Raw genomic sequence first — 15528 nt, 5'->3', positions numbered from 1 at the left:
AAGGATATCAAAGGAATCAATGAAAAGAATTTCAAAGGAAGGTTGTCGATATCTAAAAATATATTGTAAAGTAGCAAAATAATTTGCTGCTGGCTAAGAAATAAAGTGGTATCTCAGTGGAAAAGATTACATTATAGTACATGACCATAGTAATCTAGTATATCATAAATCCTCAAATCCAAACTTTTGGAGCAACAATGTATTATTTGACAAAAACTGCTGAAAAAAATTGAAAAACAGCACGGCAGAAACTAAATATAAATCAACATCTCCCACCATATATCTAGATGAGCGCAAAATGGGTACATGATTTACACATGAAGGGTGATATCATATGCAAATTAGAAGAGCAAATAAGAGTTTATTTGTCATCCATGAATAAGAGAAGAATTTAGGACCAAAGAAAATATAGATTGCATTTCAAAATGTAAAACTGACAATTTTGATTATATAACATTGAAAAGGTTGTGCACAACTGAAATTAATGCAACCAAAATTTAAAAGAAAACAGAAAATTGTGGGGAATGTATAAAGAATGGAGTCAAATTTATAAAAATCAAGTCATTCCCAAAATCAAAAGATATGAACAGACAGTTTTTAGATAAAGAAATAAAAACAATCTATATTCATACAAAAATTGTCTAAATATTGACTGATTAGAAAAATGCAATTAATATCCCAGAAAAGAAAAATAATAAATGTTGGAGGGGATATGGGAAAACTGAGTCACTAAGACATTACCTGCAGAGTTATGAACTAATCTAGCCATTCTTGAGAGCATTTTGAAAGTATGCCCAAAGGCTATAAAACCATGTATTCTTTTATGAAGCAATGTCAATGATAGGTCTATATCCCAAAGATTCAAAATAGGTAGGAATAGTTGCACAAATTATTCATATCAACATTTTTGTGACTAAGAATTAGAAATTAATAGAAAACCATCAACTGAGGGATGGCTAAACAAGTTACGGTATATGATTGTGATTATTGTGCTAAAAGAATTGACAATCAGAATGTCTTCAGGAAAAATCTTGAAAGACTTCCATGAACTGATGCAAAATGAAGTGAGCAGAACCAAAAGAACATTGTACAAAGTGACAGCGACATTATATGCTGAAGACATGTAGATGATCTAGCTAATCTCAGTAATACAGTGGCCCAAGACAATCCCAAAGAATTCATACTGCCTGCTTCCAGAGAAAGAATTGGTACTGTCTGAATAGAGAATGAAGTATGTTATTTTTACAGCTTCATTTTTTTAACATTGAGTTTCCTTGTAAAAAATAATTAATATGGAGATGTTTCACATGATTGCACATGTATATTTATCATCTGTGGAGGAAGAGAAGGATATAATTTGGAATTCAAAATTTAAAAAAAAGTTTTAATATACAATTTGGAGGAAAATGAAATAGCATAAAATAGGGAGGATTCTAAGTTCATTGAAAATAGAGTCTGGTTTTGTTCTTGTTTTTTCCTCTCTAGTTGCTGGACAAGTGTCTAAAATATAATGAATGCTTAATGAATGCTAAGATGTCTAAGGAATGTAGTGAATAGGGATTGGAACTGGGAGTCAGAAAGTCCTAAATTTCAACTTTGCCTTACACACTTAGCTGTGTGATCAGGGACAACTTCTCTCATCCTCAATTTCTTCATTTGTATAATGGGAATAGCAATAACACTTACCTCCCTGAGTTGTCTTGAGAATGATATGGGTAAAAGCATGGGTAAAATCACTTTGCAAACCTAAAAACACTATATAAATATTAATTGCTATTTGTAGAGGGCCACAGATAGTGGGGAACACTGGGTGAAGTATAAGACCATTTAGTACAGTTAAAGGAACCCTAGTGATATATCTGGTTTGGCTTTCCATCCCCCCTAAGGGTGTCTCAGCCTTTCTGAGAAGTCAGGGGCATGGAAGCCTGTGTTGTAATACTAAAATACTGTAACACTATAATATATATTAAATATTATGTATTTAAAGTTTGTGGAAGTTTTTCATTTTTGTGGGGGATCTAGAATGAATATAAATCATAGAGAGGAATGCCTCCTTACAATTATTATGGTAAAACAATAATTATCCCAGGAGACTACAGGCTCTCCCTCAATGGAAACCTTCAAAGTGATGCAGGATAACTACTTCCCAGTTGGGCTTTGGTATACATTCTTTCTGCAGGTGCAGGTTATAGACTTGAAGCTCTAAGATCCCTTCCCAGTCTAAAAATCTGTGATTCTATCCTGAAAAACTCTTGAATCATGACTCACTTCTGCAACATTCCCCAATAAGTGTTTAGTCACCCAGTCTCCATTGGAAGACATCTGGTGCTAGAGAAATCAATAACTCTTGAGAAATCCCATTCTACTACTAAGCACCTCTTACTATTAGATGACTTTCTTTAATATTGAGAGGGAAAAGATAAAGAGAAATGGAGAGAGAGAAAAATAGAGAGACAGAGACAGAGAGAGAGAAGAAAAAGAGAGAGAGAGAGAGACAGACAGACAGACAGACAGACTATGGATTCCATTATCCATCAGGCTATTTGCTTTTACCTTTTTGTTGCTGAAATTTATTTTTATTCCAAAAATGTACTTCCTGTAGCTTCCAACCATTGGTCCTAGTTCTGCCTTGTGAAGCCAAGCAGAATTATATTAATTTATCTTCCATTTGAAAACACTAGTCTAAATTCCGCTATGCCCATTTATTACTTATGTGACTTTGGACACATCACTTAATCTCACTAGGCCCCAGTTTCCATCTTTATAAAATGAAGACATTGGCTTAGATTATTACCTCTAATGCTCACCCAGATTCTAAATCTATGAGCCTCTGACTGACATCCTCCCACCTACTCAACCAAGTTATCTCCTTCATTCTCCACTATTTTACTAAACCATTATTTGAAACCAAGTAGTCTCTGACCTATATTTTTGATCAAGAATCTAAACATACATCCATTACATGGGCCATTGTTCCCCCTACTTCTTCCCTCAAAAAGTCATAAATCACACTTTGAGAATGTGTTCTTTCTTAGCATCTTTTTCTAATCAGAGGCTAATGGCCATATATCCACACCCCAGGAGTCTGGGGCTCTTTGTGGTCTGGTGCCTGGAAAAAGTGCTTAGGAACAGATGTCCACATAGCCTAAGGAACTCTTTCAGCTGGGATCTATTCCAGGGTTCTCAAAGCTCTGTGTATAACTTGGTCCTGGCCAGTGGTGCTAATGAGACCCAGGTTAAGGGTTTGATCTGAAGAGAAAGACCCTGTTCCATGGCCGTAGGCTGTGCCCTTGACATTGGCTAGCCTACATACAGACCACCATCTTGGGAATGGATGTCATTAGTCCTGAAGCATGGGGAGTATGAAGAGGGAGTGGGAGAGGGAATGCAGATTTCCTAAGAAGGACTCAAAGTACTTTTCTAGCTTAGAATAAATTAGTAGAGTATTTTTTTCACAGTATGCTACATTTCTTTTTTTATGTGCCTATACCTTAGCCATTCTTGGAAGCCCAATGGATGATCTAGGTTCTCCTACTCCAACTGCTCCTTCCTTTGTGAATCTCCCCTTTCTGCACAGAACAATGGGAACAATAAAATATATGCATGATAGTTCCAATTTGGATGTAATATGTTTGTGACTTTCCTGTCAAATGACCTAGCTTCAGTTTCCTCATTTCTGTAATTAGGATAACAATAATGATATTGTTTCTTCCATTACCAAGCTTGTAGTGAGAATCAAAGCAAGCAAGTGGTACAATATAGTTTACATATATACATGTGATATATATATATATATATATAATATAGATAAACACAGAGAAAAGAGAGAGAGAGATGGAAAAAAAGAGAGAAAGAGAGAGAGAGATGGAAAGAGACGAAGCAGACAGACAGACACTATGGATTCAAATTCCATTATCCATCAGGCTATTTCCTTTTACCTTTTTGTTGCTGAAATTTATTTTTATTACAAAGTTGATAAATACCACATGAAGTGGGAATTTTCACACCCATAATAGGAAAGAAAAAGCCATAAAACTGTAGATTTTCATTTGTAAGAGGCAAGATTTGAACTTAGGTTCTCTGATTCCAGAACACTGTGCCATATGTTCTCTAAAAAGGAGGGAATCTACTAAGGTGGAGAGGTTTAGAAATGCAATAAGCATTTATTTCATTCTTAAGGCTTATATGACTTACTATAAGGCACTGGGAAATCTGAGAAGGGAAAGAAGCTTCATTTGTGTCTTCCTATTTCCAGTACCCCTCAAAGTGTCTAGAATACTTGACATATGATAAATGCTTATTAATTAATGCATTAATTAGAACACAATGGCTGTCACCAAATATATGAAGAATTGATGTGTACAGAGATATAGTTTGTTCTGCTTGGCCCCAGAGGGTAGGACCAAAAAACAATGGGTAGAAGATGGAGAGAGACAGATTTAGGTTTGGTATTGGGAAAAACAGTGTTGGCAATTATAGATTTTCAAAAGTTAAATGATAGTGGAGAATAGGAGGCAATGAAATTCCCCTCACAAAGCCTAGGTGACCTCTTTTTGAATATGAGTAGAATGTATTGGATTACCTGCCATCTAAGGGAGGAGGTGGGGGAAAGGAGGGGAAAATTTGGAACACAAGGTTTTGCAAGGGTCAGTGTTGAAAAATTATCCATCCATATGTTCTGTAAATAAAAAAAATTATAATAATAAAGAAAAGAACATAAGTAGACTGTGCATGTATGTGTGCATGTGCATGCATGTGTGTGTATGTGTGTATGTGTGTGTTGGATATGTTCACTTCTCATTCAGTTAGGGGCTGGGCTAGACCAGGTGATGCTTAATTGTGTGAGGTTGGGGTTTTTTACATGTGTTTTTGTCTTTTGTTTTGTATCATGAATCCTTTGGCAATCTAGTGAAACCTGCAGACCCCTTCCAGAATAACAGTTGTTATCTACATTCCTAATTGAAAAGAAGTCTAAATTTCACTTAAAAATCCATGAAAATAAGATAAGTTGAATTCTGCCTCCCCCCTCCAAGTTCATGATCCTGCTAAAATCCATCTACCACTTCTTTTAGGATCTTTATATCCCAGGCTAAGAGCCCCTGGACAGAACCAGACAGCCCTGATTTCCCTCCCAGCTTTAAATTTTGAAGACCTATAAAACAAAACACCTTCATATCCCAGCTGGTAGCACATTTGTTAAGGGATTTGAGAGCTTTCAGCCGTGGATACCAAATGCCTATCAACTCTTGAGGCTTCTGGCTCCAAGTTATTCAGCTTCTCAGTGGTTCCTATATTTATTGCATTTTTCTTAATCAACTGCAGATGACTTTTACCACTAGGCACTGGGTTCTTAGCTCCCCCAGGTTCAAAGGAGGTGTGGAACTTATCTAGGGCATGGAGTCCAGATGCCAACAACCAAAGGGCCAAATATAGTCTTGAAGTAGAAATGAATTGAAATGCTTTGTACTCAGGGATCATACATAGAAGTTTTCCAGATCTGAGGAAAACCAATGCTAAGGACACACCAAGTTCAAGAGGAGAAACAAAGACATCAAGTGGACTATCCCTACTGGGGAAAGGATCATGAGGGTTAAAGTGAGGGAATCACAGTTTATAAAGGAGTAAATTGTATAAAAGACATTTGGGGGATAACAAAAAAACAGACAAGCAAAAAACTTTTCTCCTTTGTAAAAATGTAAATGTGAGCCTGAGATGGAAACTGGTAGGAAGGAGACCAGTTTTAAATCAATGATTCTATGATTATTTTACATTGTGATAACTTCCAATTACCCTGAGATTTCCATCATTAATTAATTTTTTGTCTCATGAATATATCTTATACTACCCAAACCCTTTTGCTTTTGCTCACTCTATTATATATTTAATGTTTTACATTATTGGTCTTGATCTCTTCTCTCTCTCTCTCTCTCTCTCTCTCTCTCTCTCTCTCTCTCTCTCTCTTTCTCTCTCTCTCTCTGTATGTATATATATATATATATATATATATATATATATATATATATATATATATATGTCTTTATATGTCTATAAAGACCTGGAGAGAACAGGGATGCCTATCCATTGGGGAATGGCTGAACAAATTGTGGTTTATGATTGTGTTAGATTATGCTGCAATAAAAGATGAGCTCAAAGATCTTAGGAAAACATGGTAAGATTTTCAGGAAATAATGAAGAGTGAAAGGAGAAGAGAACCAAGAGAACAGTGTGTACAGTAATAGCAATGTTGTTTTAAGAACAGCTGTCAGTGAATAAGCTATTTTGACTACTATATATACCCAAATTAACTATAAAGGACATATGAAAAAAGATGCTCTCTTCATCCAGAAAAGAACTAATAAATAGGAGCATGAACTTTTCATGTACACACACATACCTATCTATTTGTATCTAATGGTCATCATGGAGGGGAAGAGAGAGAGAAGAAAAAACAGAAAAAGGTAATTTACATGGTAACTGTTATATATTTAAAAGAAATAGCTATATGTGGTATATAAAGGGATAATTATATATAGCTAATTTGCAGTTTCATGCGCAATCATTTATTTTATTGTATTTTTAATAGAAATGTTTTATTCCATAAATTAAAGTTGTGAAAGCAGTAGAGGAATGGTTTTAAAAGAAGAAAAAAGAAAAGAAAAAAAACGTAGTTAAGAAAATCTAATCAGAATATCAGCTGTTCCAAAACTCCAATCCTTACCTCTGCAAAAAAAGGAGGCCATATGTTCCAAAGATATCATAAAGGAAGGAAAAGGACCCACATGTGCAAAAAATTTTGTGGCAGCTGTTTTTGTAGTGGCAAGGAACTGGAATCTGAATGGATGCCCATCAGTTGGGGAATGGCTGAATAAATTATGGTATATGAATAATATGGGATATTATTGCTCTGTAAGAAACAATCATCAGGATGATTTCAGAGAGGCCTGGAGAGACTTACATGAACTGATGCTGAGTAAAGTGAGCAGAACCAGATCATTGTACATGGCAACATCAAGATTGTACAATGATCTATTCTGATGGATGTGGTTCTCTTCAACAGCAAAGTGATTCAGGCCAACTCAAATGGTCTTGTGATGGAGAGAGCCATCTGAACCCACAGAGAAGGCCGGGGGGATTGAATATGGTTCACAACATAGGATTTTCATCTTTTTTTGTTGTTGTTATCTTGCTTGTTTTTTTTTCTTATTCATTTTTGATCTGATTTTTCTTGAGCAGCATGATAATTGTAGAAATATATATAGAAGAACTGCACATGTATAATATATATTAGATTACTGGTGGGGGAAAGGGAGGAAGAAAACATTTGGAATACAAGGTTTTGCAAGGATGAATGTTGAAAATAATCTATTTACGTGTTTTAAAAATAAAAATAATACAAATTAATAAGAAAAGGAAAACAGTTTGTAATTACTTTTCTAAAGCTAACCTTGGTCATTTTAATCATACAAGCTTTAGTTTTAAGTGCATTTTTTGTTCTTAGTAATCCTGTTTAAGGATTTGTAGTCATTTGTATTTTGTTCTGCTGATTCTCCTTATTTTGCTTTGTGTCTGCTTATATGATCCCCCAATTCTTCTCTTAAGTTTTCATATTTACTTTTCCTTATGGAGCAATACTGCTCCATTACATGTATGCAGCATAATTTATTTAGCCCTGCCGTAATCAATAGGTACCTATATTGTTTCCAATTCTTTACTACTATAAAAACGTATACAAATATTTTCTTGCATATGAGACTTTTTTTAATTCTTTCTTTGGCTTAGTAATGATTAAGGAGAGTCCAAGGGTGTAGAAATTTTAGTCACATGTTGAACATGATGCTAAATTGCTTTCCAGACTGATTTGACTACTTCCCAACTCCACCAACAATGCATTAATGCGACTATATTTTCTTAAGTCTAACAACATGGATAATTTTACTTTTGTAATCCTAACTAGTTTTTCAGGTGTGAGATGAAACCTCAGAATTGTTTGAGTTTTCTTCCTTTCCTCTTAATCTTAGTGATTTCTATCCTAGAGATAATATCTATCTTAATTTTAGTGATTTAAAGCAACCTCTCTTAGAGTTGATAATAGTTTGGAATTATTCTTTTAAGAACTTTGTTTATATATTTTGATCTCTTATAATATTCTCTTTTCCACTCTTTGTTTATAGCATCCTATCTAATTTTTAAAAGAAGCTAGATGATATAGTGAATAGTACATAAGACTTGGAGTCAGGAAAACTTGAGTTCAAACCCTACCTATTGACACATCTTAGTTGTATGACCTAAGAAAAGTTCTTTAACTATATCAGGACCTCAATTTTCTCAAATATGAATTATAACTGCAAATATATCACAGGGCTGTTGTGAGAATCAAGTTTACATATATAAAGCACTTTGTAAACTACATAAATGATGAGGAGGAGGAGAAGCATTCTCAAATTTATTGTTCCTTCCTCCAGGAAGTTTTCCCTAATTTATTTTACATTCATCTCACTTTAATTTAGCTCACTGAGTATGTGTCATAACTTGTTACTGAGCAGTAGGATCTGAAAAGTTTGGAATCGGAGCTATTTTTTGGTCTTCCTTTGCAAGTAACACTGTGCTCAGATATAGCAGATACTTAAGAAGTGTTTATTGAAGCATACAGCAACCATTTATGTGTGAGACTCTCTAAGGAACTTTTAATTCTGCTTGAGAAAGAGCATAACTGGTTGGAGGAATTAAGAAAGATTTTATGAAGGTTGTAGCATTTAGATATTTGAGGCACGGTTGAATTTTAACAATAGAGAGGTTCACATGACTGCTACATTGTTTAATTATTAAGAGACTGAGCCTATAGAATCCTAATATTCTCTTTTCATTTATTCTCTGCATTCTCCCTTCAGCAATATCAGATAAGCCCAAACATATTTATAGTAGCCCTTTGTGCAGTGGCAAGGAATTGGAAACCAAGGCGATGTCCATCAGCTGGAGAATGGCTGAATAAGTTATGGTCTATGAATGTTATGGAATATTATTGTTCTGTAAGAAACGATCAGCAGAATAATTTCAGAGAGACCTACATGAATGATGAATTAATGCTGAGTAAAAGTGAATAGAAGCAAGAGAATATTGTATACAGCACCAACAAGAATCTACCATGATCAATTCTGACCGATGTGGCTCTTTTCATCAATGAGGTGATTCAGGTCAGTTCCATGGACTGGTGATGGAGAGAGCCATCTGCACCCAGAGAGAGGATGTGGGGACTAAGTGTGGATCACAACATAGGATTTTCACTGTTTTGTTGTTCTCTGTTTGAATTTAGTTTTTTTTCTCATTTTTCCCTTTCTGATGTGACTTTTCTTATATAGCATGATAATCATGGATATATATATATATATATATATATATATATATGTCTGAACATATATATGTATATATAATAATTGCATGTGGTTAACGTATATTGGATTACTTGCTATTTAGGGGAGGGGACAAATGGAAGGGAGGGGAAAATTGGAACACAAGGTTTTGCAGGGGTGAATATTGAAAACTCTGTGTGTGTGTTTTGAAAATATTTTTTTAAATAAAAAAACAGATGGGAGAAAAGCATCCTAGGTATATCCTGTCTCTACCACACTATCTACAGCTCCTATTAACATCATTTAAATAACCAATTAACACTTATTAGGTGTTCAGTTCTTTTCCTGTTGTTCTAGATTTACAGCTTCCAAAGTGGGGGCAATGGCCCTCTTGGAATATGCATCCTAATCCCAAGGGGTGTATGTATGATCAGCCTATCACATGGGTTGCCTTTCAATTTACCTTCAACAGTCAATCGTGTGGATTGTCCCGGACACAGTCAACCTCCTCTCATCTCCCCATTTTCTTCTCCTGCTATATAGGCTCCCTATCTTCCTTCTTCCTCGTGAAAGGCTTTGGACTTTTGGAGTTACACCAAAGCATTCACAGAAGCATCTGTTTGGGTGCCTCTCAATCCCATCACACCTATCCATCTGTGAATGTGTGCATGTATATATACATATATTATATAAGTATATATAACATATGCATTGTGTATGTCTATGTGTCTCTGTGTGTGTGTGTGTATATATATATATATATATATATATACATGTGTGTGTGTGTGTGTATGTGTCTTTATGTATGTGTTTGTGTCTCTGTATGTATATGTATGTAAATTTATGGAGAGGGAGATTCAGACCATCTCTGTCACTCTCACTTGAATCTTGATGGCTCAGAGGATGGAGTATCAGTTCTCAAGTCAAGAAGACTTCTCTTGCTAAGTTTAAATCCTTTTCTCTAGCACTCACTGTGTCACTCTGGGTACATCACTCACCTCTGTTTGCCTCAGTTTCTCATCTGTAAAATGAATTGAAGAAGGAATGGCAGACCTCTCCAGTATCTTTGCCAAGAAAACCCCAATGGGATCACAAAGAGTGGGACATGACTGAAACAACCTAATAACAACAATAACAAAATATTTATATAGAGAGTGACTAAGGAGGGGAAAACACAACCCTAGAGCTTTTAGCTTTTGAGAAGACCAAAGCTCTGGTCTTCAGTTCAACTCAGCAGCTGAATTTGACACCATTGTCTTTTTCTACCATTTTCTCTTTACACTCCCCCAACTCTCACCCTCAGTTTCCAGAACTTGTTGCTGTCATCATGTTTTCACCAAGACAAAGAGGCAGCAAATATGTTTGGCAACATCCCATTAATAGCAACTGGCAACAGAAGGGATTTATAGCAGGACAGAGGAAACAGCTTGGTCCATGTGGCTGCTACATTGTCTAATTATTAGGAGATTGAACCCATAGAATCCTAATATTCTCTTTTAACAGATTTCTCTACATTCTTCCTTGTGCAGCATCAGATAAGCTCAAACACTCAACCTTCAGATCCATCCATCCATCCATCTATTCACTTATAACACATTCAATTACAAGCTTGTATATATTTATTTGTCTATCATCTCCCCCATTAGAATGTGAATTTCTGGAGGACAGGGACTGTATCGTTACTTTTTTACATCTTCAATATTTTGAACAGTATCTGATATACAACTATTAATAAATTAATTTAATAATTAATGATTCAATACTGAAATATTAAAAATATATTTATAATCTCATCAATATTGAAATTCTGTAAAGGGATGGAGTTCATGACTGATCTATCTCTGTCTGTTCTGCACACATCTTGTCTATGGTATTCCATAAATTCACTAATGGAAAACTACCCAATGTGTTGGGGGAGAGGATTTCTCCCTTTTTATTGACACTAGAAACATTCTATTGGAGTATGTAGGCTGGCTAATGATACTTCATGTCGAAATCATCTTTTTACTTCTACAATTATTTAATGACCTCCTTTCTTCAGCTTGTCCTTCATAATTCCTTATGTATAATATGTTACAGCCTTTTCATAATCATTTGTTTCTCCATTACATAAAATTCAAGCTCTTTTTTCCCAGTTTCCAAAGTTCTCTATAATCTGGACATACTCTTCATTTCTGTCTTTATGTCAAATGACTCCTTTATACTTATTCTTTGCTCCACACACATGATGCCTACCGTGTTTCATCCCCCATATACATATTGTACTTTCACATCTGTCTTTAGAGTCAGCTAAGGGTAGTGGTGGAGTAGAGGTAGCCTTGGACATAGAGTCAGGAAAGCTCAATTTAGTTCTTCTTTGCTCATTCACTAGTTGTAATCTGGAGACCTCACAAAATTCTCACGAGTTTTAGTTTCTTCACCTATAAAATTGGGATAATAATAGCAAAGGAGGATCAAATGAGATTAAAATATGTCTGTCATTTTTCAGAATCTAAAGGATTAAATAAATGTTAGTTATTCATCGAGGAGCTTAATAAAATGATTGATTTTTTTTAAGTTAAGCTCTAGAGATACAAAAAAATATAAGCAAGCATGTTCCTGCCCTCAAGGAGTGTGCCTGATTTTTTTCTCTCCTTCATCTCTTCCCCATGTCCAATCAATAATGACAGCAACTAAATATATATAATGTTTAAAGTCCGTAAAGCATTTTGCATATATTATATCATGTAAACCTCACAACAACCCTGTGAGGTAGATGCTGTTATTATCACCCCCAAAAGAAAAGAGCTCACTGATACATACCCTAGTTAGGTTTCCCAATGTTTTCAAATGCCATTGACTCTACTGTATGGATTGAAAAACAAAGGGGTGGGAGGTCAATGGCTGGAACCTAAATCGGGTCTTAGCTCATCTTGTGTGAAAGAGAGAACAAGAAAGGTACTGGCAACACTGATTACTTCATAGGCAAAGTCAAACATGAACAAAATTGGTGACTATGAATAGGAGACTACCCAAAACTCTTAATTGGATAAGAAAAAATCAAATCTGTCAAGGGGTTACTACTCTTGTCACCTAGGAATCTTTGTCAACAGCACTCAATGGAGGACCTAGCTTGCTAAATCCTAATAAGTCAATATATATAATTGAGACGGGAGGAAAAATGGGAGAGAGAGAGAGAGAGAGAGAAGCAGAAACATAAACAGAGAGCAAGAGAGGCAGAGAGACAGGAAGGAAGAAATAGAAAAAAAAAACAGACAGAAAAAAGAGATAGAGATAGGCATAAAGGAAGACAGAGACAGAGAGAGGGAGACAAACACACAGAATGAGAGAGACCGAAACAAAGCAGTAGAGGGAAACAGAAAGACGGAAAGGAAGAGATGGAGAGACAGAAAGAAAGAGACAGAGAGAAAGAAAGAAAGGGGGGAGAGAGAGGAAGAAAAAGACAAAGGGAGAGAAAGAGAGAGAAAAAGGGTCAAGGGAGGGAGAGAGAGAGAGAGAGAGAGAGAGAGAGAGAGAGAGAGAGATTGAGATTGACTTAATGAGTACATAGACAGTCGGGAAATTTGTAGTGCAGAACAAACATAGAAATCTACCATAAATGATTTCTTTAGAGAATATTATCTTAATGATTACCATAAAAATGTTCAAAATTGTTTTTGAAAATCTCAAAGTTAGATGAGTCCTTAGAGAATATTCAGTCCAATCCATTCATTTTTAAAAATAAGAAAACTGAGGACAAGAGTAGAAAGTAACTTGCAGTGGCCCCACAGAGGGAGTGAATGGAGACTTGAGGTCTGGTCTGGACTCTGAAGTCAGGACTTCCCCAATCCATACTACTTAGAAATATGTCAGTGGATGCCTCTTCTGGGCCTCAATGGTCCTAACTTGATACTAAGCCCTTTGGATTTCCCAAGGCCTAGCAGAGAGAGGAATAAAGGAGTGAATATGACAACTGATCTCTGATCTCAAAAGCTACTATATTCTCAGAGAAGATAGGGAGCTATAATATTCCTTACTTGCCCATCCTCCGGAAGAGAATAAAGGCATGTCAGAGAGAGAGGTCTGACCACATATCCCTCGGGAGGAGAAAAGAAAGGTCACATGGATGGGAACAAGCCTCTGCTATATTGATTACCCAGAAAGCCATAGGAGACAGGAGAGACCTCGTTCTGAAACCCACCAAATATTCCCTTTCTAGTCAGACACATGATTCTGCTCATTTTCCTTCTTAAGAGGATCCAGAATGGTTTCTGTCTGTCTTTTTCAGGATTAGAGGCAATTTCTTGTATCCTCTCTCCCTTTCAAGATCTTCTGGATCTGAAACTTGGGAGGTTGCCCATATTTCCCAGAAAGAAGCTAGTTTAAAATCAAGGTGTTTATCCACAAAGTCTCCTCCTCTCGGCAGTCACTCAGATTCGCTGGATCCTGCTTACGGTTCTGGCTGGAGCCCAGACGGGAAAGGATGGCATGGATGCCATGCCCACTCATTCCAAGTAGCCAGAAGGTATCATTACTATGTTGTCAGAGCTGGCTGAGCAGGCAAGGGACCAAATAGTCCATTCCCCTTGGCTGGGGTCTTTATCCAGAGGCCAGACAACCACTTGTCAGACATACTTTAGGGGATATTCTTTGTTCCACAGACACAGGTTGGCTCAGTTGATCTTAGCTGCCCCCTTCCAGCTCTGAGATTCTGGGTTTAGAAAAGGGCACCCAGAGTGCTCACCCTATACTTTTACCCTCCCTTGGTTCCTCCCTTTTTCTTCAGAGCCATAAGGAAGAAACCTCTGACTCAAGTTCAATGTCACTTAGATCTTTATCAAAATAATTTCTCTCTCCCCAGCTGTCTGTCTAGAGCCAGGATGCTGTTCCGGAGTTAGCTGTCACAAGCCCATGCCGGGGCACATATGCCTTCCTGGCAAAGACATGGCACGTTCCCCTGCCATTATTAGACAACTAATAAATAGGAGAGCGAGAGAGAGTAAGAAAACGGGGTCATCAAATGGCAGCAGCATTTTTTAAAATACCCTGTGACATGAACGGCAGAAGGAAAGTCGTGGGGAGATGCAGCTGTGCTGGCCCCAAGAGAGGGCTCCAGTGCAATCATTCTGCCCAGATTTTCCTCCCTCCCTCCCCCCCCCCTTTTTTTCTCTCTCTCTCTTTCTCTCTCTCTGACACTGCGATTATTACCAGTGCTGGTAGCGATGACGTCTGGGAGTGTGATGGTTACCATGACATATTTAATAGTGAGAGCAGATGTTTGCCATATTAACACCATGAATTCTAAATGTGCAAGATGCGAGTTGTTGGGGAACGTAATTGATTTGCACAAGGCAATGGGAAGCTGTCCCATGCACACCCTGCACGGGGATGCACAGAGACGCTGAGGAGGTTTGCCAAAGCACCCTCAGAGAGATCGTGGGGAGTTCTGGGAATGATCTGCTGATTTGGAGCTGAGGAAAAATAGGGTTTTAAACCCTCTGTGTGAGACCATAGGCCAGTCATTTAACTGAGTCTCAGTTCTGGCTTCAAAGTCAAAGCTGGAAAGGGAAAGAACATGTGCTTGGTGGCAGGAGCCTTTGGCTCCAACTTCAGTTCTCTTACTGATGGCTCAGTGTTGCTGTGGTCTAGTGCCCTCATCTGTAAAATGGGAATGAAAAGGGATGAATGTAAATCACTATACAGGGTCAAGTTTTGTTCCTCACTAATAAGTCAGAGAGAAGGAGGTGGGGGAAGAGAAAATGAGAGAGGAGGGAATGGGAAAGGAGGGAGGAAGAGGAGGATAAAGGAAGAAGGAGAATGATGAAGGAGGTGTCTGGATTCAAATTCCAGGTTTGCCCCAGGCTTATTTTATAAATTCAATTAACTGATTTCTCTTTTCCTGCCCCTCCTCTCTTGGGCCAACTTGCAATAATAACTTACAAATCTAAACCATTTAAAGGTTCCCAAAGCATTTTACTCCAGAAAACCAGAAGTAGGGGATGTGAAGGGATAGATAAAGGGAACAAGCCCTTACAAAATACCTACAATGTGCTAAGTAAGTACTTTTTACAACTTGCATCTCAGGGAGGAAGCATGACAAGAATTGTCCCCATTTTACAAATGAGATAATGAAGGCTCTAAGAGCCTTCTAAGAGATCTGAAGGCTAAACAGGCAACAGGATCAGGCTGCCTTTCCTTTTCC

Source organism: Sarcophilus harrisii, chromosome 4, assembly GCF_902635505.1.
Source record: "Sarcophilus harrisii chromosome 4, mSarHar1.11, whole genome shotgun sequence".
NCBI lineage: Eukaryota > Metazoa > Chordata > Mammalia > Dasyuromorphia > Dasyuridae > Sarcophilus > Sarcophilus harrisii.
Note: the sequence above shows the minus strand (reverse complement) of the source record.